This window comes from Rhinoraja longicauda, chromosome 27 (assembly GCF_053455715.1).
Source record: "Rhinoraja longicauda isolate Sanriku21f chromosome 27, sRhiLon1.1, whole genome shotgun sequence".
Taxonomy (NCBI): Eukaryota; Metazoa; Chordata; class Chondrichthyes; order Rajiformes; family Arhynchobatidae; genus Rhinoraja; species Rhinoraja longicauda.
In genome coordinates, this window is record NC_135979.1 from 29,026,827 (window position 1) to 29,053,995 (window position 27,169).

Below are 27,169 nucleotides of genomic sequence, written 5' to 3' on the forward strand. Positions count from 1 at the left end.
CTGAGGCCATGTCCTCTGGTCCTAGACTCTCCCACCAGTGGAAACATCCTCTCCACATCCACTCTATGCAGGCTTTTCATTATTTGGTAAGTTTTATTGGGGTTCCCCCTCATCCTTCTAAACTCTAAACCAAACTTCTTGTGCTGTACAATTCCATATTTTTTATTCTAAAATGTTTAAAAAAAAAGAAGATTGATATTGTTAATATTAGAGTCATAGAGTCATGTAGTGTGGAACAGTCCCTTCGGCCCAACTTCCACACACCGGCCAACGTCCCATCTACACCCGTCCCACCTGCCCATATCTCTCGAAACCAATCCTTTCCATCTATCTGCCTGGATGTTTCTTAAACGTTGCAATAACACCTGCAATTGGCTTCAGTAATATTATAAATTGTCCCTAGTGTGTAGGTATAGTGCTAGTGTATGGGGTGATTGTTGATCAGCGTGGACTCGGTGGACTGAAGGATCTATTTCCTGAAGTCTAAGAAAATCAGTACCCCGTTCCTGTTTACAACCCACATCCTCTGAGTCTGTTAGCCCTATATCTAACTCTCCCTTGAAAACATCCAGTGAATTGGCATCCGCTGCCTTCTGTGGCAGAGAATTCCACAGATTCACAACTCTACAACTCTCTGGGTGAAAACGTTTTTCCTCTTCTCAGTCCTAAATGGCCTCCCCCTTATTCTTAATCTGTGACCCCTGGTTCTGGACTCCCCCAACAGCGGGAACAATTTTCCTGCATCTAGCCTGTCCGATCCCTTAAGAATTTTATATGTTTCGACAAGATCCTGATGGCATGGAATGTAACTAAATGTGGCATGGAATTAAGTATGATGAAGAGAGCAATTGGCAAGATCAGTCATACTTAAATTGAATCTTTAGGAAGAGCAAGGGGCTTCAATTTCCTTCAGCATTGTACGTGAAGACTTTGGACCATTCCTATTACTGTTCCGAAAGGCTGACATTTATGTCAGGGAGTTAATGGCTTTGGAGATTGTATGAACATCACCATACAATTTTCTTTTTCCGAGCTGTGCTCTCCCTTAATCTTTAATCTCTCCCCATTCAATAAACGTCACATTGCCTGGGAAGTGCAGAATTACTGAGAACATTCATATTCATCCATTATAAAAGCATTCCCTTCACCCAATTAAGATACTCACCAAAAATTTAACCTGCCTTTTATTTCATGACTGATTCATCTCTTTTTTTGGGCATTGTCAGCTTTTTTGTTTATTTTGTAACTCTAACGTTTGGAGTCTATCCTTTGTTTTTCACCTTTGCTGCTTTATTTAAGCTCATGAAACACCCAGTGGGTAGATTTGGTGAGAGGCAATCGATGCAGGTAACAGCCTTCAATTGAGGGCACTTATTAACTTCGGTTCAATCTGTTTGTCTCACACAACCTATCATTTGATGCCTTGCATTTGATCCCATATGTGATCCATAGATGATGCGATATGATCGGACTTTATTTATCCCAGGAGGGCAATTGATCTGCCAACAGTCATAAAATACAAGATCCGTGAAACATGAATTTTAAGTGACGAGTGAAAAAGATTGGGGAGGTGCAAAGATTGGTAGGGGGGGGCGGAGGGGAGCCAGTCTACCCCACGACAGAAGGGGGAGGAGTTGTACAGTTGAGGAGCATCCTCCCCTCCAAGACCACCGCCCATGAATCCAACTCCACCCCCCGGACGGAAGCAACCTCCTGAGGAGTTTGTACATCCTATTGCTGACCGTGGCCTTCCACATGTAAATATGTTCTCACTTAGTATTGTCGGTACGGACTCGGTGGGCTAACGGCCCTGTTTCCGCATTGTATCTCTAAACAAAACTAAAACTAAAAACAGGATTGATGCGCGGAGGGATCTTGGAGTCCAAGTTCACAGCTCACTAAATTTAAGCAGTTAGGATGGTAAAGAAGGCATATGGTTTGCTTGCCATCATTGAATATAAGAGTCAAGAAGTCCTGATGCAGCTCTCTAGGACTTTGGTTAGGCCACATTTGGAGGTCTAGTCGTCTCAAGAAACGTTAAGGAGGCTTTGGAGAGGGTGCAGAGAAGGTTCATCAAAATACTGCCTGTATTAGAGGGTTTCAGCTACATGGTGAGGTTGGATAGACTTGGGTTGTTTTCTCTGGAATGTCAGAGGCTGAGGGAAGACTTGATAGAAGTATATAAAATTATGAGAGGCATAGATAGGATAGACAGTCAGAACCTTTGTCCCATGGTGAGAATGTCCAACATTAGTTAGATAGAGCTCTAGGGCCTAGCGGAACCAAGCGATCTGAGGAGAAGGCAGACACGGGTTACTGATTGTAAATGATCAGCCATGATCGCAATGAATGGCGGTGCTGGATCGAAGGGCCAAATGGCCTGCTCCTGCACCTATTTTCTAAGTTTCTATGATTCTATTAGAGGGCACAGCTATAAGGTGAGAGATGGAAATTATAATGGAGATGTACCGGGCAAGTCTTTTACACAGATGGCATTGGAGGCTGGGTGCACTGCCAGGGGTGGTGGTGGAGGCCGATACCATAGTGGTGTTGAAGTTGGTTTTAGAGAGGCACATGGATTTGCAGGGAATGGAGGGATATGTAACACTTGCTGCCAGATGAGAACAGTTCAGCTAGGCATCATGTTTGTTACAAACATTTTGGGCCGAAGGGCCTGTTCCCATGTTATTCTATGTCTGTACGGAGTTTGTACGTTCTCCCCGTGACCTGCGTGGGTTTTCTCCGAGATCTTCGGTTTCCTCCCACACTCCAAAGACGTACAGGTTTGTAGGTTAATTGGCTTGATAAATGTAACAAATGTCCCTAGTGTGTGTAGGATAATGTTAATGTGTGGGATCGCTGGTCGGCGCGGACCCGGTGGGCCGAAGGGCCTGTTTCCGCGCTGTATCTCTAAACTAAACTAAAAAACTAAACTAATGTCTATCCATGACTTCATCTATAGTCTTGTGCTGGACAGTTTTATGTTCTATGTTCTATACTCTATATTAGAAACATAGAAACATAGAAAATAGGTGCAGGAGGAGGTCATTCGGCCCTTCGAGCCAGCACCGCCATTCATTGTGATCATGGCTGTTCATCCACAATCAGTAACCTGAGCCCAAAATAAATATTCTGACACAAAATAAAATATTAACTAAAAAGAACCATTGAAAATGGTCCTTCCCTCCCAAGTCATGCACGTTTCTCTTTTCCACTGCATACAATTTCAGAAGCCAGAGTGTTTAGGGAGGGAAGGGCGGTGCCTTTGTGCAGCTGGTAGAGCTGCTGCTTCACCGCACCAGAGGCCCGGGTTTCACCCTGACCTTCGCTGCTGTCTGCGTTCTCCCTGTGACAGCGGGGGTTTCCTCCGGGTGCTCCGGTCTCCTCCCGTGGATTTGTAGGTTAAGCACGTTAACCTACGTGCAGCGTGCAGCGTGCAGCGTGCAGCGTAGGTTCACGAGATTGATCCCCGGGATGGCGGGACTGTCATATGAGGAAAATTTGAAAATACTAGGTCTGTATTCACTGGAGTTTAGAAGGATGACAGGGGATCTTATAGAGACATATAAAATTATAAAAGGACTGGACAAGCTAGATGCAGGAAAAATGTTCCCAATGTTGGGGGAGTCCAGAACCAGGGGCCACAGTCTAAGAATAAAGGGAAGGCCATTTAAAACTGAGGTGAGAAGGAACTTTTTCACCCAGAGAGTTGTAAATTTGTGGAATTCTCTGCTACAGAGGGCAGTGGAGGCCAAATCACTGGATGAATTTAAGAGAGAGTTAGATAGAGCTCTAGGGGCTAGTGGAATCAAGGGATAAGGGGAGAAGGCAGGCACGGGTTACTGATTGTGGATGATCAGCCATGATCACAATGAATGGTGGTGCTGGCTCGAAGGGCCGAATGGCCTCCTCCTGCACCTATTGTCTATGTTTCTATGTTTCTAATGGGCCTCAGGGAGCAGATGCAAAAGTAGGATAACACAGAACTAGTGTGAACGGATGACCGATGGTCAGTGTGGCCTCGGTGGGCCGAAGGGTCTTTTTCCATGCTCTCTCTCTCAACTAAGTATAAAATATCACGCGTAAACAGAAAGGATGACTGTTGGGTCTTCCTTCAAGAGAAATACCTGGAGCTAAGGAGGCACATTCTTGTTACTTTCCCAAACTAATGCAGAGCGTGCCAACTCACTAGGAGACGTGACTGAGACCATAAATTCACAGGATGCCCATTTCTCACAGCTCTCTGGGCGATGTAACATGTTGATGCAGTGTTACCAATGGCACTCCATCAAGACTTTAGCTGGTACTGCAATCCTTGACAAAACCGCTAATGAAGGTCATCAATAACTGCATGGGGTGACAGAACACTCCTCCTTTGTAAATAATGCAAGGTCATGTTTTTGCACCTGGCGACATCGCTGGAGGAGTAATGGCCTGGTCCATTTAAAATTTGCTGAATTGGGTTAAAAATATATATATTTTGAAAAAACTGGCACATTTTCAACTTGTCAGATGTTACGCCGATATGGTGATCGAGAAGGCGCATCAACGTATTACTCTCTTAGACTTTAGACTTTGGACATACAGCGCAGAAACAGGTCCTCTGGGCAAACCAGGTCCACGCCAACCAGCGATCCCCGCACACGAACACTATCCTACACACAATTTTACAATTTTTACCGAAGCCAATTAACCTACAAACCTGTACGCCTTTGGAGTGTGGGAGGAAACCGGAGCACACGGAGAAAACCCATACAGTCACAGGGAGAACGTACAAACTCCATACTAGAGCACCCTTAGTCAGCAGGTGAGGCAGTATCTCTGGAGAACATGGATAGGTGATGTTTCAAGCAAAGGTAATTGAGCGGAGCAAGATAGACCACTCCGTCCAAATCACCTGTACTGGTGCAGTACGCAAAGGAGCCATTTTAGTAGGCAAAGCCCACCGTCCGTTATGCCACCCGCAATGTAATCAGTGTTGTGGGGGAACTGTGTGTGTGATGATACCATAAAAATGCAGAATATGTCTCATATATCAATTCACAGATTTTTGTTATTTTTCCTTTAAAATATTTCCGCAAGTTTCTGCCTCCTAAAATGGCACCGTCACATACTATGGTTTTTAGGGTCGAGTGGTCTATCTCGCTCTGCTCTATTATGTTTGGTTTCAAGTCAGGTCCCACCTTGGGTAATGTTTCAGTTCGGGACCCTTGGAAGGACCCGAATCGTCACCTATCGATGTTCTCCACGGATACTACCTGATCGTTGAGTTACTCCAGCATTTTGTGCCTTTCCTTGGTAAACCAGTACCTGCTGTTAACTTGTTTCAACATTTCCAAAATAAGGTGCGACGCGTGAGGGTGGAAAATACTGAATTCGGTTTTTACGGCCCATATCTATTGGGCTTTTCCCTCTTGCAAGCAGGAATGTTTATCCCATGCATATTCTTATGGTTCCCAGCTTTCACCCATTAATGCACCATTAAATCAGGATGGGAGAACAAACTTTGATTGCCATCCTCTTTCTTCATGTGTTCCCTCTGTGACTGCAGAATCCATCAATCTCCTTTCAAAGAGAGGAATTAAATTCGGACATCTTGTCATTGGCGCATCCGCCCCACATAATTCTTTGGGAAGTTCAGGATAACCTGTGAGGGCAAGGGTTCGGTAGAAAGCTAAAACTCCCAGGGTTCTGCCAGTTCAAAATTCTCGCTCCTAATGCATCAAACGTCAATCTAGATTTTAGTCCCACTTTTCAGCCTCCTTTGTAGCTTGGTTTCAAATATTTCCATTAAAATGTAAATTGCGATGTATACATTTCAATGTTTCAATACTTCACATGGAGATAAGTACTAAGTAGAGTCGAGGTCAAAGTCTGGCACTCCAGTAGGACAAAATAAAGGAGATTTGTTATTCGTCGCGTATTGATATACATGAGCTGGGGTTGTCTAATGTTAAGGCTGGTTGATTGAAAAAATGAATCAATTTACCTTACACCTATCACCTTACATTTCCATCATCTCAAAAACCAAGCTTTTGTTTTGTGAACGAGTCCACATTCACTTTGAACTATCGAACGATTCTTTAAAAATATTCTATTCTACTTTCATTTTCCAAGAAGTTTGTCCCCTTTGATCTCTCGTTTTCACACCTCACTCTTCCACCTCCCCTGACTCTCAGTCTGAAGGAGGGTCTCGACCCAAAACGTCACCCTTTCCTTCTATCCAGAGACGCTCCAGCATTTAGTGTGTATCTATTCTACATAAACTGTGCAAGGAGTATCAGCCTTCCCTCATAATATTGCAGGGGGGAACTGCAGGTGCTGATTCCAGACACAAAATGCTGGAGTAACTCAGCTGGACAGGCAGCATCTCTGGATATAGGGAATGGGTGACGTTTCGGGTCGAGACCCCTCTTCAGACTGAAGCTGGGGAGAGAAACCTTTGCCTTCCCTCTCTCTCCATCCCTCCCCCTTCCCAGTTCTCCAACTAGTCTGACTGTCCTCTCTGTTTTATCTCTGTTTGCTTTGCTGTTACCTTCTCCCACCTAACAGTGATCTATTCTATATTTTTCTTGGACCTCCATCCCGTTTGACTTGTTTTCACACCTTACATCTCCTCATCTCTGTATCTCCCTCTTCCCTGATTCAGTCTGAAGAAAGGTCTTGCCCCGACACGTCGCCCATTCCTTCTATCCAGAGGTGCTGCCCGTCGCGTTGAGTTACTCTGGCATTTTGTGTCCATCTTCCCTCGTGACACCTTGGTGAAAGACACTGAATTGTGAATGGCCATTTTATGTCATGACCTTATTCCTGGTCAAAGGCACGACATTCAATCTGCTGCAAATGTACAATGAAAAATCTGAAAAAAATTATAATAGTGTCTGAACAAGTCATTAAATGTTTTGTTTGATCGAACAAAATATACTGTAGGTCTTTACGTTTCACTGTGAGTGCTGAAGTCGGCTGTTAGATGCTTTGCTGCTGTAAGACATCATGAGAAACACAGCTTATTGCCCTGATGATGGGTGTGCTGCATCATTGCTGTTTGGAGACTTGTTCCTGGAACCTGTGGGGATTTTCTCGACATGTGTCACATTTAACCTCCGCGCATGCGCATCAGCATCTTACCACCATGTGTGCTGGCATCTTACACGCACGTGCACTGGCATCTCACACGCATGTGCACTGGCATCTTACACACATGTGTGCTGGCATCTTACACATATGCATGCTGGCATCTTACACGCATGTGTGCTGGCATCTTATGAACATGCATGCTGGCATCTTACGACCATGTGTGCTGGCATCTTACACGCATATGCACTGGCATCTTACATGCATGTGTGCTGGCATCTTACACGTATGCATGCTGGCACCTTACATGTATGTGTGCTGGCATCTTATGCACATGCATGCTGGCATCTTATGACCATGCGTGCTGGCATCTTACACGCATGTGTGCTGGCATCTTATGCACATGCATGCTGGAATCTTGCGACCATGCGTGCTGGCATCTTACACACATGTGCGCTGGCAACTTACACACATGTGCGCTGGCATCTTACACACATGTGTGCTGGCATGTTACAAGCATGTGTGCTGGCATCTTACACTCATGTGTGCTGGCACCTCACACACGTGTGCTGGCATCTTACACGTATGCATGCTGGCATCTATCACGCATGTGTGCTGGCATCTTACGACCATGCGTGTTGGCGTCTTACACACATGTGTGCTGGTGTCTTACACACATGTGTGCTGGCGTCTTACACACATGTGCTGGCATCTTACACACATGTGCGCTGGTGTCTTACACACATGTGCACTGGCGTCTTACACACATGTGCGCTGGCATCTTACATACATGTGTGCTGGCATCATACACACATGTGTGCTGGCATCTTACACGCATGTGTGCTGGCATCTTACACACATGTGCGCTGGCATCTTACACACATGTGTGCTGGCATGTTACAAGCATGTGTGCTGGCATCTTACACTCATGTGTGCTGGCACCTCACACACGTGTGCTGGCATCTTACACGTATGCATGCTGGCATCTATCACGCATGTGTGCTGGCATCTTACGACCATGCGTGTTGGCGTCTTACACACATGTGTGCTGGCGTCTTACACACGTGTGCTGGCATCTTACACACATGTGCGCTGGTGTCTTACACACATGTGCACTGGCGTCTTACACACATGTGCGCTGGCATCTTACATACATGTGTGCTGGCATCTTACACACATGTGTGCTGGCATCTTACACGCATGTGTGCTGGCATCTTGCACACATGTGCGCTGGCATCTTACACGCATGTGTGCTGGCATCTTACACGTATGCATGCTGGTATCTTACACGCATGTGCGCTGGCGTCTTACACACATGTGTGCTGGCATCTTACACGTATGCATGCTGGCATCTTACACGCATGTGCACTGGCGTCTTATACACATGTGTGCTGGTGTCTTACACACATGTGCACTGGCATCTTACACACATGTGTGCAGTCATCTTACACACATGTGTGCAGTCATCTTACATGCATGTGCACTGGCGTCTTACACACATGTGTGCTGGTGTGTTATACACATGTGCGCTGGCATCTTACACACATGTGTGCAGTCATCTTACAGACATGTGTGCTGGCATCTTACACGCATACGTGCTGGTATCTTATGTTCGTGTGCGCCAGCATCCCTGCCGGCCAGGCATGTCACGGGTACGTGCGTGCGCGGTAGATTGGGAGCACCGTCTGATCAGCTTGTGCGGTATTGGGCCAAGGCGCCCCTTTGCAAGACAGCAGCCATTTTATGTATGTTAGGGTGACGTAGCACGTTCAAAGTTAGTTAGTAAATTACTGTTTAATTACTTACTCCGCTGTTGTCATTGTTCTGGGCAATACATAACAAGACTCTATCCATAAAATAAATGAAGAGCAAAAATAACTGCAGATATTGGAAGACAAATAAAAATAACACGTGCTGGAAATACTCAGCAAGTTATGTAACATCTATGGAGAGAGAAACATAGAGAAGGCAGGTACTGGATACTGAGTTGGATGATCAGCCATGATCATATTGAATGGCGGTGCAGGCTCGAAGGGCCGAATGGCCTACTCCTGCACCTATTTTTTATGTTTATGTTTATGTTAAACAGTTAACATTTCAAGTTGATGACAACTAACAACTTGAAAAGTCATTGACCGAAAATGTTAACTTTACTTTTATCTCCGCAGGTGCTGCCTGACCAACAGAATATTTTCAGCAATTTTGTTTTTATTACGCTTTGTAAAATGCTTTGCAGCTTCCTGAGAGGATGAAAGATGCTAAAGGACAGAGATTTCTCTTTATACATTTAGTGCAAATGAGGAAAACACATAATGAGGGAATAGAAAAGTTGGTCTTAATTATTTCTTACTGTGTCTACATTTTTGTTCTATTCAAGATAGAATTTCGTTTTAGTTTAGTTTAGAGATACAGCGCGGAAACAGGCCCTTCAGCCCACCGAGTCTGCACTGACCAGTGATAACTCTACGCTAGCACTATCCTACATGCACTAGGGACAATTTACATGTGTACCAAGCTAATTAACCTCCAAACCTGTATGTCTTTGGAGTGTGGGAGGAAAACAAAGATCTCTGAGAAGAACCACGCAGGTCACGGGAAGAACGTACAAACTCAATACAGACAGCACCCATAGCCAGGATTCAACCTGGGTCTCTGGCGCTGTAAGGCAGCAACCCTACCGCTGCGCCACCGTGCCAAAGGTAGACAAACTTGGATTGTTTTCTCTGGAGCATTGGAGGTTGAGGGGAGACCTGACAGAAGTATGTAAAACGATGAGAAGCATGGGTAGGGTAGAACCTTTCTCCCAGGGTGCAAATGTCAAGGATGGGAGGGCGTAGTTTAAGGTGATACGGTAGGTGCAAAGTTTTAAGGGGACGTGTGGAGCAAGTTTTTTACACAAAGTGGTGAGTGTGTGGAACATGCTGCCAGGGGGAGTAGCGGAGGGAGATATGTCAGTGGCATTTAAAAGCCCTTTAAATCAGCACATGAATATGCAAGGAATGGATGGATATGGATTACATGCTGGCCGAGGAGATGACCAGGTTTATCAATGGGTTTACTGAGGCTGGTTGGTCCTGGTCTTTTCTTGCCTCCAGGTCTTTACCCTCAACCCCCACCCCCCCTCCCCCCCACCCCTGCCTGAAGAAAGGTCCTGTCCCGAAACACAGAAGGTAGTTGCCTGCCACAGATGGTAGTTGAGGCCAGTTCATTGGCTATATTTGAGGGAGTTAAATGTGGCCCTTGTGGCTAAAGAGATCAGGGGGTATGGAGAGAAGGCAGGTACAGGATACTGAGTTGGATGATCAGCCATGATCATATTGAATGGCGGTGCAGGCTCGAAGGGCCGAATGGCCTACTCCTGCACCTATTTTCTATGTTTCTATGAAACGTCACCCATCCTTTTTGTCCAGAGATGCTGCCTGACCCGCTGAGTTACTCCAACACTTTGCGTCTATCTTTGAGATTAGATCCACTTGGCTTCATGTTCAGTGTGGACATTATGGGCAGAAGGGCATGTCCTATATATATGTTCTATATATATTCTGATCCAATATCTTATCAGCATGCCGATCCTTTCAGTGAATCGTCTGTGAACATCTGCTGAGGAAAGGAACCAAATGAACAGAATGTAAAGGAGGTCTGTGAACCTGTGCTTTGGGCATGACCCTTGGCACAGAGGTGTTCTCACTGGTATCTGGTTTGGCCATGTGTGGTGTTACGTCTACATGAATTACATGTCAGGCTGGATGCCTGGGTGCTGATGAACTGGATGTTTTCAAGAGAGAGTTAGATTTAGCTCGATTTATTCACAAAATGCTGGAGTAACTCAGCAGGTCAGGCAGCATCTCGGGAGAGAAGGAATGGGTTTAGCTCTGTGTGCTAAAGGAATCAAGGGATATGGGGAAAAGCAGGAATGGGGTACTGGTTTTAGATGATCAGCCATGATCATATTGAATGGTGGTGCTGGCTCGAAGGGCCGAATGGCCTACCCCTGCACCTATTTTTCTGTGCTTCTATGTTTCTCTGTTTCTAACTGTTTCAAGTATTCCCTGCTGAATTCATACAATATTCAAACCTGCAGAAAACTGAATCAACGATGACTCATGTTACATTATTGCTATCTTATCTTGACATTAGAATAAAGAACATTGGGGCGGCACGGTGGCGCGCTTTACAGCGCCAGAGACCCGGGTTTAATCCTGACTACGGGTGTTGTCTGTACAGAGATTGTACGTTCTCCCCGTGACCTGTGTGGGATTTCCCTGGGTGCTCCAGTTTCCTCTCACACTCTAAAGATGTACAAGTTTGTAGGTTAATTGGCATCAGTAAAGATTGTAAATTGTTCCTAGTGTGTAGGATAGTGCTAGTGTATGCGGTCGGAACAGACTCAGTGGGCTGAAGGGCCTGTATTCGCGCTGTATCTCAAAACTAAACTAAACTAAAACTGAAAATGCATCAGTGAGAATTAAGTGAGAACCATGTGCTAATTAATGGTGTAAATATTTCAGAAGAAATATCAGACACGACATACATTTGGCAGAAGTTGATCAGCTTCTGCAGCCTAATGTTTAGTTAAAAATTACTTCAAATCTGATCTATTATAACTGTGAATCCATCATGAACTTTTGATTAGGTGCCATACGAGATGATGCTACAATAGATTCAGATCGTAAGATATACAATTATGTAAAATTATCAAGTCAAGAGACAAGAGTGTTTCATTGTCATGTTTCCCAGATAGAATAATGAAATTCTTACTAGCAGCAGCACAGCAGAACAAGTAAACATAGCACACCATAAACAATATAAACATCGAGAGAGAAAACAAAAGTTCAGTGTGTGTATAAACACATACTCACATATACACAGATATATAGATCATAGAAACATAGAAACATAAAAAATAGGTGCAGGCCCTTCGAGCCAGCACCGCCATTCATTGTGATCATGGCTGATCGTCCACAATCAGTAACCTGTGCCTGCCTTCTCCCCATATCCCTTGATTCCACTAGCCCCTAGAGCTCTATCTAACTCTCTTTTAAATTCATCCAGTGAATTGGCCTCCACTGCCCTCTGTGGCAGAGAATTCCACAAATTCATAACTCTGGGTGAAAAAGTTTTTTCTCACCTCAGTTTTAAATGGCCTCCCCTTTATTCTTAGACTGTGACCCCTGGTTCTGGACTCCCCCAACACCGGGAACATTTTTCCTGCAAATATACACTATATATCTATATATATCTATACGCACGCGCACATACATACACACAAAAGAACAAACATAATTATGAGAGGCCGAGTCTGGGTAGACAGGCAGAGCCTGGTTTTACCAAGGTGGAATCATCAAAGACTAAAGAGCATGACTTTAAGGTGTGAGGGGCAAAGTTTAAAATTGATGTGCAGGGCAATTTTGTACACAGAGGGTGGTGGGTTCCTGGAACATGCTGCCAGGCTGGTGGTGGAGACAGATACCATAGTGACGTTTAACAGGTTATTATATAGGCACACGGATAGAAGAGGATGAAGAGGTGTGAATCACACGGAGGCAGAATAGAGTTGCTTAACTTGGCTAAATGTTTGGTACAGTCATTGTGGGCTGAAGGGCCTGTTTCCTGACTGTATGTTCTGTGTTCTATAAATGAAGATGTTAGCATCTTGAGATCTAGTTAATGCACAGAAACCTTGTCTCAGAATCCATATTTATGGGTTGGGAAGTTATAAATGGCAGAGTGATTTTAGTTTAGTTTAGTTTGGTTTAGTTTAGAGATACAGCACGGAAACATGTCTTCGGCCCACCGGGTCCGCGCCGACCAGCGATCCCCGTTCACAAACACTACCCTACACACCATGGACAATTTACAATTTTAACAAGCCAATTAGCCTACAAGCCTGTACATCTTTGGAATGTGGGAGGAAACTGGAGCTCCTGGAGAAAACCCACGCAGTCACAGGGAGAACGTACAAACTCCATACAGGCAGCAGCAGTGGACCCAGTGTCTTCGGCCCACCGGGTCCGTGCCGACCAGCGATCCCCGTTCACAAACACTACCCTACACACCATTAACAATTCACAATTTTAACAAGCCAATTAGCCTACAAGCCTGTACATCTTTAGAATGTGGGAGGAAACTGGAGCTCCTGGAGAAAACCCACGCAGTCACAGGGAGAACGTACAAAGGCAGCAGCAGTGGTCGGGATTGAACCCGGATACCTGGCGCTGTAAGGCAGCAACTCTACTGCTGTGGCACCGAGCCCCCAGCGGTGCGTGCCTCAGTCCTTCGAGTGTGGCTACTTACAAACTATGCCGATTACTTCAGAGAAAGGATTGAATAGAAAATATGATGAAATAAACCAAGGTGTAAAAATAAACTGTGCGGAGGATGCCGCGAGATTGACAAGGAATGCAAGCATGAACAATGAGTGAGCATGTAAGTGGTCAGTGGAGTATACCTGCGGAGAAATGTGAACTCATCCCCTTTAATAGGTCAAAATGGAAAAGTGCTTTTTTAAAAGATAGAGGAGCCGTTGAACACTAAGAGTGTGCTAAGAGCTTGTTCTGGTGGTGGATGCATCAGAATAAGTAAACATGTAGAAGATAGACACAAAGTGCTGGAGTAACTCAGTGGGTCGGGCAGCATCTCTGGAGCAAAAGGACAAGTGATGTTTCATGTTGAGACCATTCTTCAGACTGATTGCGACCCTTCTTCAGACTGGTTGGGACCCTTCTTCAGTCGTGTCTGAAGAACGGTCCCAACCCTATAACAACACCCATCCTCTTTTTTCCAGAGATGCTGCCCCCACCCACTGAGCTACTCCTGCACTTTGTGTCCATCTTTGGCATAAACCAGCGTCTGCAGTTCCTTGTTTGTATATGATGCCAGGAAAATGGTTAAAATTCAGAAAGGACTCGACAGGGTAAATGCTGAGAGACTCTTTACATTTCCAAGTCAGAACAGTGTGTGACTTGGACAGGAACTCTCAGGCTGTGACATTTTTTGTCCTTCTTGTTGCTTGTTGTTGCAGGTTTGGCCCTTGCTACTGGTGGAGATGTAACGATACTGACAGTGCGTTTTGAATGGTGGCGGAATCATTCCATAGATAAGGTGAGGGGGGACGTTATCAAGGGGGCTGCTTTCTCCTGAATAAAGGTCAGGCTGCACTCATGCAACAGAGGAATATTCCAAATGGTGCCAGAACAACCACTTAGCTCTCAAGGTCCAAGGCGACTTAGCTCTCAAGGTGAGATCAAGGAACTGATTGAGGACTTTAGAAGAGGAAGGTTGAGGACCCACAAACCAATCTTCATCGACAGGCCGACAGTGAACAGAGTCAAAAGCTTCAAATTCCTGGGCTTGCATATCTCTGAAGGTCTGTCCTGGACCAAGCACACTCTTTCTTAGCCCCCCCTCGGTCATGGCTGACCATGGGTGATGCATCCTAATTGGCTGCTTGCTCCACACCTCGGCTAGAGCAGCGTTGCTTGTGGCTGAAGAGACCAATGCGGGAGTGACAGTCTCTGTGGCAAAGGTTACATTTGTGCGCGGTCTCTGGTCTGTTGAAGTTGCCGCGCTCCTTTCTGCGTGCCCGCTTGTCTGCCGCTGCGTTCATCAGTTTCTCTTCCCCCGTTTTGAGATGTTGGTTCCTCGTACGGTCAGCTGCAAGGCACACTGATGCAATCATAAACAAAGCCCATCAATGCCTCTACTTCCTGAGAAGATTGAGGAGATTCGGAGCGTCAAGAAATACTCACTTGAACTTCTACAGGTGTCCGGCAGAGAGCATATTGACCAGATGCATCACGTCACAGCCGAGTTTGGCAACTTGAAGGCCCGGGAAGAAAGAAGATTTGCAAAGATTGCAAAAAGTGGTGAACACTGCTCAGTCCATCACAGGTACTTTACTGATCAGTAAAGTCTTATTACAGTGTGTTTTACTCGGACCACTGTCGGTCGGTACTCACCACTGCTGACCGGGAGCACCCCAAAAGCCTTGCCGTTTCAGAGATGCTCTGACCCAGTCGTCTGGCCATAACAATTTGGCTCTTGTTAAAGTCGTTCAGGTCTTTACTCCTGCCCATTTCTCCTGCATCCAACACATCAACTTCAAGAACTGACCGTTCACTTGCTGCCTAATATATCCCACCCCTTGACAGGTGCCATTGTAACAAGATAACCAATAATCACTTCGCCTGTCAGTGGTCATAATGTTTTGGCTGATCGGTGTGTATATGTATATATATATATATATATATATATATATATATATATATGGTGTTTCGCATAAGAAAATAACTGCAGATGCTAGTACAAATCAAAGGTATTTATTCACAAAATGCTGGAGTAACTCAGCAGGTCAGGCAGCATCTCAGGAGAGAAGGAATGGGTGACGTTTCGGGTCGAGACCCTTCTTCAGACTGATGTCAGGGGGGCGGGACAAAGGAAGGATATAGGTGGAGACAGGAAGATAGAGGGAGATCTGGGAAGGAGGAGGGGAAGAGAGGGACAGAGGAACTATCTAAAGTTGGAGAAGTCGATGTTCATACCGCTGGGCTGCAAGCTGCCCAGGCGAAATATGAGGTGCTGTTCCTCCAATTTCCAGTGGGCCTCACTATGGCACTGGAGGAGGCCCATGACAGAAAGGTCAGACTGGGAATGGGAGGGGGAGTTGAAGTGCTCAGCCACCGGGAGATCAGGTTGGTCAATGTGGACTGAGCACAGGTGTTAAGCGAAACGATCGGCGAACCTGCGCTTGGTTTCGCCGATGTAAATAAGTTGACATCCAGAGCAGCGGATGCAATAGATGAGGTTGGAGGAGGTGCAGGTGAACCTCTGTCTCACCTGGAAAGACTGTTTGGGTCCTTGGATGGAGTTGAGGGGGGAAGTAAAGGGACAGGTGTTGCATCTCGTGCGGATGCAGGGGAATGTGCCCGGGGACGGAGTGGTTTACGGTGTTTCCGTAAATTAGGGTACCAACCTGTGACATGGGTGGCCAAATTTGAAAGTTATTCAATCATAATGAAATACCACAGCATTAAAAACGGGCCTACCTATGATCCATCTGAGCTAATTTGTGATCAAAATCGACCAAAGGTTGACCAAAATTTAATATTTTCAAATTTTGAAAAATAAAAGAGATTTTTTATTTATTTAAAAGACATATAGGACATCTAGGACACTGTCTCTTAAACTGATTTCGAAGCTCTCTTACAAAATGTCAGCAGGTAACCCACCACGAGGCTCATAGTTCACGTCAGGGCCATTACAAATGCGTTGTTCGAACTTTAAAAAAATCGTGACGTGTGCAAAAAAACAGAAATAGCATTGAGGAGGTTAGACAACAGGAGGGACTACAGTATGAGACATCGATAAAATAACTGAGCAAACTAGATTTTTATTTCATGATTTTAAGTTCTATTCATTATTAAGTATTTCAATGGAAAGCTTCAACAAAAAATATAAACAATAAAAAAAGAAACAATAAATATAAAAAGACGTTATTCTGTTTTTAATTCACACATTTAACACGTGACCAATGTTCACGTTCTGCTGCAAAACCCTGGGGCATCAGAAAACCATCTCATCGGCCGATAAATGATAAAAATCATAAGCATAATCAGAATTTGGATGATATAGCATAATTTAAATGCAAAATGAATGTAATCTTTCTGGTATAAATTAACCTAAGCATTTGATGAAATCCTGCTTGAAAAATGTCACCAAAAAAAAGGCAAGAAAAACACATATTTTTCTTCGTGAAAACAGATTTATTTATTATTGCTTCATCTCATTATTTTGGCTAAACACCATGATCTATACTACTTAAAATACAGGATATGAAACAATGGGAATATTACATAAAAAACAGGAAGATAACCTGGAAGTTTGGAGCCTTTCAGCTTGCCTACTGAGTGCTGTATTTACAGAAATGCTCATATATATATATATATATATAAAATCACAATCATAATCATAATCATACTTTATTAGCCAAGTATGTTTTTGCAACATGCCAGGAATGTCATTTGCCATACAGTCATAACAATAAAAAGCAACAGAACACAAACGACACATTTTAACATATACATATATACATATACATATATACACACTTAACTTTTTTGTTGGTGATCATTATGGGTTTTACAGAGTACTATGTTTCAGTCTGAAGAAGGGTCTCGACCCGAAACGTCACCCATTCCTTCTCTCCTGAGATGCTGCCTAATCTGCTGAGTTACTCCAGCATTTTGTGAATAAATACCTTCGATTTGTACCAGCATCTGCAGTTATTTTCTTATACTAAGTTTACGTATCTGTTGTGCTGCTGCAAGTTAAGGGCCAGTCCCACTTAGGCGATTTTAAGGCGACTGCCAGTGACTAGGCTGTCACCGAACGTTTGCCGGGGTGTCGCGGGCATGATCGTGAAGAGTCTTCAATGAATCGTAGCGGATCTCGGCGCGTCGCCGAAAATTTTTCCAGATAGAAATTTCTCGGTGACAGCTGGCTTGTCGCCAGGTATCGTTGCTTATTGTGGGCGCTGTCGTATGCTGTCCCCAGGTTTGCTAGGTTGTCGCAGATGCATTTAGAAGCACGCATTTGAAGATACTAGAAGATAGTTTTGTTTAACAATTTATTTACCATCAGGACATTTGACAGGTAGATTGGAGGGGACAGTTTGACGGTCAGGTAAGCGTGGGAATTTTGCGATGTTTCCGAAGATGGTGTAATCTCTTAGCCAGGTGCTAGTTTCACAAAAAAAGTAACTTGTATCTACCTGACTCGGCATTGTCGTGGTCATTGTCGTGGGGTAAAAGAAAATTTCGGCAATCTGCTACGACTTTGACAGTCGCCTTAATCCCTTCCCACCCAAACCAACCCCTCCCCAGGTACTTTCCCCTCCAACCCCAGGACATGTAACACCTGTCCCGATACACCCGCTCCCCTGTCGTCTCCATCCAGGGACCCCAGCAGTGCTTCCAGTTGAGACAGTGGTCCCGCCTTCTCCCCTTGACCCCTGATGCCATTACTAATCAAGGATCTGTCAATCTCCACCTTAAAAATATCCATTAATTTGGCCTCCACAGCCTTCTGTGGCAATGAATTCCACAGATTCACCACCCTCTGACTAAATAAATTATACGTTAACCTACTCATTCCTGGGATCATTCTCGTAAACCTCCTCTGGACCCTCTCCAGTGCCAGCACATCCTTTCTCAGACATAAGGCACAAAATTGCTCACAATACTCCAAATGTGGCCTGACCAGCGCCTTGTAGAGCCTCAGCATTACATCCCTGTCTTTGTATTGTGGTCGTCTCAAAATAAATGCTTGCATTTTAGTAGGCAAGTTTGGCCTGTGGAGACTGTGCTGAATGCCAACTGGATGACACACATGGCCTTGTCCTGAGCTCCAAACAATCGGAGATGTCAGTCCTCAGACAATTCAATTCGCTCCGCAGTTCACCCCAACTCCTTTCTCTTATGTGTTTTCTCGGCATCCTTTAATTTACAAAAACAGCTCTACATTCCATCTACTTATAGCTTCCTCATTAAAGCCAATGCCTTCTGGGGCAATAATATATTTTTAGTAGCATATAAAAAAACGATGTGTGAGCTCTGTTTTAATGCATACATTTTGCATGAAAATGCTCCCTGGACTGCTGCAAAGAGATTTATTCACAAAATGCTGGAGTAACTCAGCAGGTCAGGCAGCATCTCGGGAGAGAAGGAATGGGTGACGTTTCGGGTCGAGACCCTTCTTCAGACTGATGTCGGGGGTGGGACAAAGGAAGGATATAGGTGGAGACAGGAAGATAGAGGGAGATCTGGGAAGGAGGAGGGGAAGGGAGGGACAGAGGAGCTATCTGAAGTTGGAGAAGTCGACGTTCATACCACCGGGCCGCAAACTGCCCAGGCGAAATATGAGGTGCTGCTCCTCCAATTTCCGGCGGGCCTCACTATGGCACTGGAGGAGGCCCATGACAGAGAGGTCAGACTGGGAATGGGAGGGGGAGTTGAAGTGCTGGGCCACCGGGAGATCAGTGGCGTTAATGCGGACCGAGCGCAGGTGTTCAGCGAAGCGATCGCCGAGCCTGCGCTTGGTTTCGCCGATATAGATGAGTTGACATCTAGAGCAGCGGATGCAATAGATGAGGTTGGAGGAGGTGCAGGTGAACCTCTGTCTCACCTGGAAAGAATGTTTGGGTCCTTTGATGGAGTTGAGGGGGGAGGTAAAGGGACAGGTGTTGCATCTCGTGCGGTTGCAAGGGAAAGTGCCCGGGGTTAGGGTGGTTTGGGTAGGAAGGGACGAGTGGACCAGGGAGTTGCGGAGGGAACGGTCTCTGTGGAATGCAGAGAGGGGAGGGGATGGGAAGATATGGCCAGTGGTGGGGTCCTGTTGTAGGTGACGGAAATGTTGGTGGATGATATGTTGGATCCGCTGGCTGGTGGGGTGGAAGGTGAGAACGAGGGGGATCCTGTCCTTGTTGCGAGTGGGGGGATGGGGAGCAAGAGCGGAGCTGCGGGATGTAGAAGAGACCCTAGTGAGAGCCTCATCTATAATGGAGGAGGGGAAGCCCCGTTTTCTGAAAAACGAGGACATCTCGGAAGCCCTAGTCTGAAACACCTCATCCCGGGCACAGATGCGGCGTAGACGGAGGAATTGGGAGTAGGGGATAGACTTTTTGCAGGGGACCGGGTGGGAAGAAGTGTAGTCCAGATAGCTGTGCGAGTCGGTGGGCTTGTAATAAATGTCCGTCACTAATTTTTCTCCTGTGATGGAGATGGTGAGGTCCAGAAACGGGAGGGAGATGTCAGAGATAGTCCAGGTATATTTAAGGGCAGGATGGAAATTGGAGGTGAAGTGTATAAAGTCAGTGAGTTCTGCATGGGTGCAAGAGGTAGCACCAATGCAGTCGTCGATGTAGCGGAGGTAGAGTTCGGGGATGGGGCCAGTGTACGTCTGGAACAGGGATTGTTCGACGTACCCGACAAAGAGGCAGGCGTAGCTAGGGCCCATGCGAGTGCCCATAGCTACGCCTCTGGTTTGGAGGAAGTGGGAGGAGTCAAAGGAGAAGTTGTTGAGGGTAAGAACCAGCTCTGCTAGGCGGAGGAGAGTGTTGGTCGATGGGGATTGGCTGGTTCTACGGTCGAGGAAGAAACGGAGGGCTTCGAGACCATCCTTGTGGGGGATGGAAGTGTAGAGTGACTGGACATCCATGGTGAAAATGAGGGAGTGGGGGCCTGGGAACCGGAAGTTATCCAGGAGATGGAGAGCGTGTGAGGTGTCTTGGACGTAGGTGGGGAGGGATTTGACCAGGGGGGATAGGATGGAGTCGAGGTAGGTAGAGATAAGTTCGGTGGGGCATGAGCAGGCAGAGACAATGGGTCTGCCGGGACAATTGTGTTTGTGGATTTTGGGTAGGAGGTAGAATCGGGCCGTGCGGGGCTGGGGAACTATGAGATTGGAGGCACTGAGGGGTAGTTCGCCGGAGTTGGTGAGGTCGGTGATGGTGCTGGTGATGAAGGTCTGGTGTTCATCGGTGGGGTCATGGTCCAGGGATAGGTAGGAAGAGGTGTCTGATAGTTGTCGTCTGGCCTCGGTGCGGTAGAGGTCAGCACGCCAGACTACCACAGCCCCTCCCTTGTCAGCGGGTTTAATTATTAAGTCCGGGTTGTTGCGGAGTGAGTTGAGGGCTGCACGTTCAGGAGGGGAGAGGTTAGAGTTAGTCAGGGGGGTGGAAAATTTGAGGCGGCCGATGTCACGCCGGCAGTTTGAAATAAAAAGTTCTAGTGGGGGTAGTAGGCCATACTGGGGGGTAAAAGTGGAGGGGGTCCGTTGGAGACGGGAGAAGGGGTCATCAGTGGTGGGTCGGGACTCCTTACCATGGAAAAAGGCTCGGAGGCGGAGGCGGCGGAAGAAGAGCTCCACGTCATGGCGGATGCGGAACTCGTTGATGTGGGGGCGGAGGGGAACAAAGGTAAGGCCTCTGCTGAGGACAGACCGTTCGGTGTCTGAAAGGGGGAGGTCAGGGGGGATGGTGAACACCCGGCAATGGTGGGGGTTGGGGTCGGATGGAGGCAGGGGGGCAGGTGGAGGGGATGTATGGTGGGGGGGGTGGTGGGTTAGCTGGGCAGAGGGGGGCATGAGGACCGATGTGGGGAGTACTGGGGGTCACCTGTCTGGAGGGGGAAGGGGGAGACCCAGTGGAACCCCTGCTGCAGTTACCTGTAGTAGAGGGTGGGCAGTAGGACCCAGCAGTGCTGAGGGGCTCTGCCTGGTGGGGGGGGGCTGTGGGCCCAGCGCGGTGTGTGTGGGTCGGGTGGAGCTGCAGCCTGTTGTTGGTCCCGGGGGCCGGGTACAGCGACGGCTGTGACCTGCTGTTGGGCGGTGGAGCGGCGCGGATCGGCACGGTCGCTGGGGGAGGCCCGCGGGGACCTGGAGTCCGGGTGAGTGACGGTCGGCTCGGTCAGCGGATGGCCGGGGAGGGCGTGGGCGGCGGTGAAGGGGTCGGGAAGGTCGTGGGCGGCAGCGGCGGTGCAGAGGCCTCGCTCGTCGGCGGCAACGGCCCCGGGGAGGCGGTGGAGGTCAAAGAGATGTTTTTGTGAAGTAGATACTATAATGGCAACTTTTTTGTTTCCTTGAACATTACTTGTAAGACTCAGGGCTGTTACTTGTTGAGACAGTGGGCACAAATTTAATTCTAATTGAATGAACTAAACATTTGCACAGAGCAACATTTTTTCTTTAAAATAATTTTTAAAAGCATTGTACTATTGTACTACTACAAGTCTATAATTTACCTGCAATATTGGCTTTCAAGTGATGTAAATGTGTTAAATAATAATACAGGCATTTTCCATTTAAGTAGCAATTTTGTATAGGTGCCAGTGCCTTGCAAACACTTCTTGTGTTGTATCGGCAGACACAGACAAAGTGCCTACGGCAGATACAGAAAAAGTAGACATCATCATACATCATCATATATATACAGCCGGAAACAGGCCTTTTCGGCCCTCCAAGTCCGTGCCGCCCAGTGATCCCCGTACATTAACACTATATACATGTACATGTATACGTTGAGCTAGGTTTAGTTTAGTATAGAGATACAGTGAGGAAACAGGCCCTTCGGCCCACTGAGAGCACGCCGACCAGCGATCCCCGCACACACTAACACTAGCCGACACACACCAGGGACAATTTTACAATTATATCAAGTCAATTAACCTACAAACCTGTACGTCTTTGGAGTGTGGGAGGAAACCGAAGATCTCAGAGAAAACCCAGGCAGGTCACGGAGAGAACGTACAAACTCCGTACAGACAACTCCCGCAGTCAGGATCGAACTAGAATCTTGAGTAAGGCACAAACTCTACCACTGTGCCACCGTGCCGCCCGAAAGCAAAATATTGAAGAGTACATTTTACACACCACAGGTTCAGCCGGATAAGTTCATGTTCATGAGTTCTAGGAGCAGACTTGAGCCATTTGGCGCATCAAGTCTATTCCACTATTCAATCGTAGCTGATCAAACTTTCCCTCTCAACCCCATTCTCCTGCCTTCTCCCCATAACGCCTGAGACACAAGGCATCCAGATTGTTAATGAAAACCATATAACCAGTAGTTAAACAAAGCCAATGGTCAATGGAAAGAAGAAACCATAATTTTTGTAGTTGATCCCCTTCTTCAGACTCTGGATTAGAGGCCAAATACTTGACCATATCTCAAAGAGGGGAATAGATAGGATGAATGCACAGTCTTTCACCCAGGGTAGGGGAATTAACAACAGGGGACATAAGTTTAAGTTCATAAGTTCTAAGAGCAGAATTAGGCCATTTGGCTCAACAGGTCTACGCTATTCAATCATAGCTGATCTATCTCTCCCTCCCAACCCCATTCTCCTGCCTTCTCCCCATATACTGCCATCGTAGAGTCTGTCCTCACCTTCTCCATCATGGTCTAGTTTGGCTCAGCCACCAAGCACGATAATAACTCCACTCAATAATAACACTACTTAATAACCAAAAGTTTGTAGTCTTTTTTTGCTCTGGTTGATTTCACTCTAATGTTTAAACTGTAACGTATTCTTAATGTTTGAATGTTTTATGCTTTATTCTTAATTGCTTACTGTATGTTTGTGTTGTTACTTGCGAGCGGAGCACCAAGGCACATTCCTTGTGTGTGCGCATACTTGGCCAATAAACGTATTTATTCAAAACCCCTGACACCCGTACTAATCAAGATAGTCGATGGGTGCCCACCAGGGAGGGTGGGCTTGCAATACAGGAGTCCCCCGTGGCTATTCTCTTCCTTGGATTCTTAGGAGGGGTGGTCTTTCAGAGGAAAGGAGCAGCAGCTAAATTAATGTCACCATGCCTGCCTCCGTTGTCCAGTAGGACAAAGACTACAATGCACTAGAAAGCAACCGCAGACCTTAATTTTTTACCAAAGGTAGACACTAGAGCATCTCAGCGGGTCAGGCTGCATTTCTAGAGAAAAAGGATACGTGATATTTTGATTTGGGATCCTTCATGAGACTGATTGACTGACTGAGTGGGGGGGTAACTTGAAGCAAGAAAGGACCAGGACAAATCAGGGCCGACAACAAACGACCTCAAGGAGGGTGGTTCCCTGGTAGGACAATTGTTGTCAAGGACTAGATGAACTGTAGTTATAGGGGAAAGGCACAAAATGCTGGAGTAACTCAGCGGGGCCAGGCGGCATCTCGGGAGAGAAGGAATGGGTGACGTTTCGGGTCGAGATGCTTCTTCAAACTAGTAGAGATAAAGGAAACGAGAGATATAGACGATGATGCAGAGAGATGAAGAACGATGAATGAAAGATCTGCAAAAAGGTAACGACGATAAAGGAAACAGGCCTTTGTTGGCTGTTTGTGGAGTTAAAACGATAAGCTGGTGTGACTTGTGTGGGGGAGGGATAGAGAGAGAGGGAATGCCGGGGTTACTTGAAGTGAGAGAGATTAATATTCATAACATTGGGCTGTAAGCTGTCCTAGTTATAGGAGGCTCAATAGTTGAGCTGGATGGTTCAGTAACGCTTCTGTGGTTGCGGAAAAACGAGACTCCGGGATGGTGATTGTCTCCCAAATGCCAGGGTGAGGGATTGCTGACTGGAGAGTGGACACAAAATGCTGGCGTAACTCAGCGGGTCAGGCAGCATCTCAGGAGAGAAGGAATGGGTGACGTTTCGGGTCGAGACCCTTCTTCGGACTGACTGGAGAGTACAAGTTTTCGGAAATGGTTGGGCAAGCAGCCATAGTCCACACTGGTACTAATGACATGGGTAAAATGACACCGGAGGGCTTCCCAAGGTGCTGCGGGCATGGTGCCCAGGCAGAGGGCTCAGCGGTCCCCTGGTGCCCAGACAGAGGGCTCCTCGGGCAACAGGACCACCGGGAACCTGCATGAAGGCTCGTTGTGGAGCCGCCCCAAGGCTCACTGGTTGGCGTAGCCAGGAGATGTTTGTCCTACCCTGCTATAAAATTATAAAAGGACTGGACAAGCTCGATGCAGGAAAAATGTTCCCAATGTTGGGGGAGTCCAGAACCAGGGGCCACGGTCTTAGAATAAAGGGGAGGCCAGTTAAAACTGAGGTGAGAAGAAACTTTTGTACCCAGAGAGTTGTGAAATTGTGGAATTCTCTGCCACAGAGGGCAGTCGAGGCCAGTTCACTGGATGAATTTAAAAGAGAGTTAGATAGAGCTCTAGGGGCTAGTGGAATCAAGGGATATGGGGAGAAGGCAGGCACGGGTTACTGATTGTGGATGATCAGCCATGATCACAATGAATGGCGGTGCTGGCTCGAAGGGCCAAATGGCCTCCTCCTTCGCCTGTTTTCTATGTTTCTATGGAGCTGAGATGTCAGGTGTTAGGAGTGTGAACTGGGGTAATGCCCTCAGCGTCTTACGATACGATGCGATACGATACGATATGATTGAACTGTAGTGAGTCCAAACGAGCGATATTACCCAAAGACTTTATTGTCGATAAAACCCGTGACAAACACAACGCACTTACTTTTGGACACACACTAACTTCGCTCACTAATCTAATCTCTAACTCTAGTTTGGCGCCAGGCACTCAAATACCTCGCGCTCCCGCACCACGTGACCGTAAACCAATCCGAGGGTTCTAGACTACCTGGCCAATCCGTATGTCCCTACATGACCCCCCCCCAGAACCCTCGAAACCATAACTCACGGGCGCCCGAACCTCCCTCCCGGAACGTGTACGGAGGGGGGAAACTGACACCGCCAACGTGAGAGGAGGCGGGGTGAACGCCGCCGCTGGAGGCGATGGGGGGTCCACTGGAGTGGAGGGTGCGGGTGACGGGGGGCACTTGATCGGCAACAGCGGCCCGGGCCCAACCATAGGCGGCGGGGGCCGAGAGGTGGCAAACAGGGCGCCGCTGGCGGGACCAGTGGGGCGGACACAGGCCGGCACCGGCGCGGAGGCTGAGCCACCGACACGGGGAGGTCCTGGTCCAAATGGGCCGGCTTGAGACGGGACACCGAAACAAGCTCCTGGCGATTTCCCACCTGCAAGGTGAAGGTGACAGCCCCTCTTTTAAGCACCTGGAACGGGCCCTGGTAAACCGGCTGAAGAGGGGGGCGGTGGGAATCTTTCCGAAGGAACACGTAATCGCAGTCCCGCAAGTCCGACGGGACGTGGACTGCTGTGCTTCCGTGCCTGGAGGTCGGGACTGGAGCCAGAGAACCCACTCGTGCCCGGAGGGAACCCAACACCGACGTGACAGATGGCGGCAAGGCGGGAGTGGAAGGGAGAATGTCACCCGGCACCCGCAGGGGCGAACCGTAGACGAGCTCGGCCGAGGATGTGCCCAGCTCAGCCTTCGGGGCCGTACGAATGCCGAGGAGGACCCAAGGCAGCTGGTCAGCCCAATCGTGGCCGGTCAGGCGAGCACAGAGGGACGCCTTCAGCTGCCGATGGAAGCGCTCAACCATCCCGTTGGCTTGGGGATGATAGGCGGTGGTCTGCTGTAAGCGAGACCCATACAGCTGTACCAGCGCGGCCCAGAGGGACGAGGTGAACTGGGCCCCCCGATCTGTGGTGATGATAGCCGGGACGCCAAAACGGGCCACCCAATGCAACGCCAGGGCCCGTGCACAGGAGGCCGCCGAGGTGTCCGACAACAGGAGCGCCTCCGGCCAACGTGTAAACTGATCCACCACCGTCAGCAGATGAGTATAACCCCTGGAATAGGGCAATGGACCCACCAAATCCACATGGATGTGGAAAAAACGGTCGGGGGGAACCTCGTATCTCTGGTATGGGGGCTGGACATGGCAATGAACTTTGGAGGTCTGGCACGGAATGCAGGCACGTGCCCAGGCTGCCACTTGCTTCCGCAGGCCGTGCCAGACAAACCGGGCGGCCACCATGGCTGAAGTCGCCCTGATGGACGGATGTGGCAGGCCATGAATGGCCTCAAAAACCTTACGCCGCAGGGCGGCAGGCACCACCGGGCGAGTGCGTGGAAGGGAAACATCACACCACAACTTGGTACCTGTGGGGCCACACGCCACCTGTTCCAAACGCAGTCCCGAGGCTGTGGAGGCGTACACCGCGGCAGTTTCTTCCAGGCGCTGAGCCTCCGCTAGCTCCTGGAAATCCACCTGTCCACCTACCACGGCTACGGAGGGAATGGCCGGCTGGGACAGGGCATCAGCAACGGCATTCAGCCTACCCGCAATATGACGGACATCGGTAGTAAACTCCGAAATCAGGGTGAGGTGCCGCTGCTGGCGAGCCGACCACGGATCAGAAACCTTAGCAAAAGCAAATGTCAGAGGTTTGTGATCCGTGTATGCCACAAAAGAGCGGCCTTCCAAAAAATAACGGAAGTGGCGGACTGCTAAATAGAGGGCCAGGAGCTCCCTATCAAATGCACTATATTTGAGCTCGGCTCGCGAGAGCTGCCGGCTGAAAAACGCCAGGGGCTGCCAGCGACCTTCGACCTGCTGCTCCAAAACCCCACCCACCGCCACGTCTGAGGCGTCCACCGTCAGCGCCGTGGGGGCGGAGGAGCGCGGGTGTACCAGCATGGTGGCATTGGCGAGGG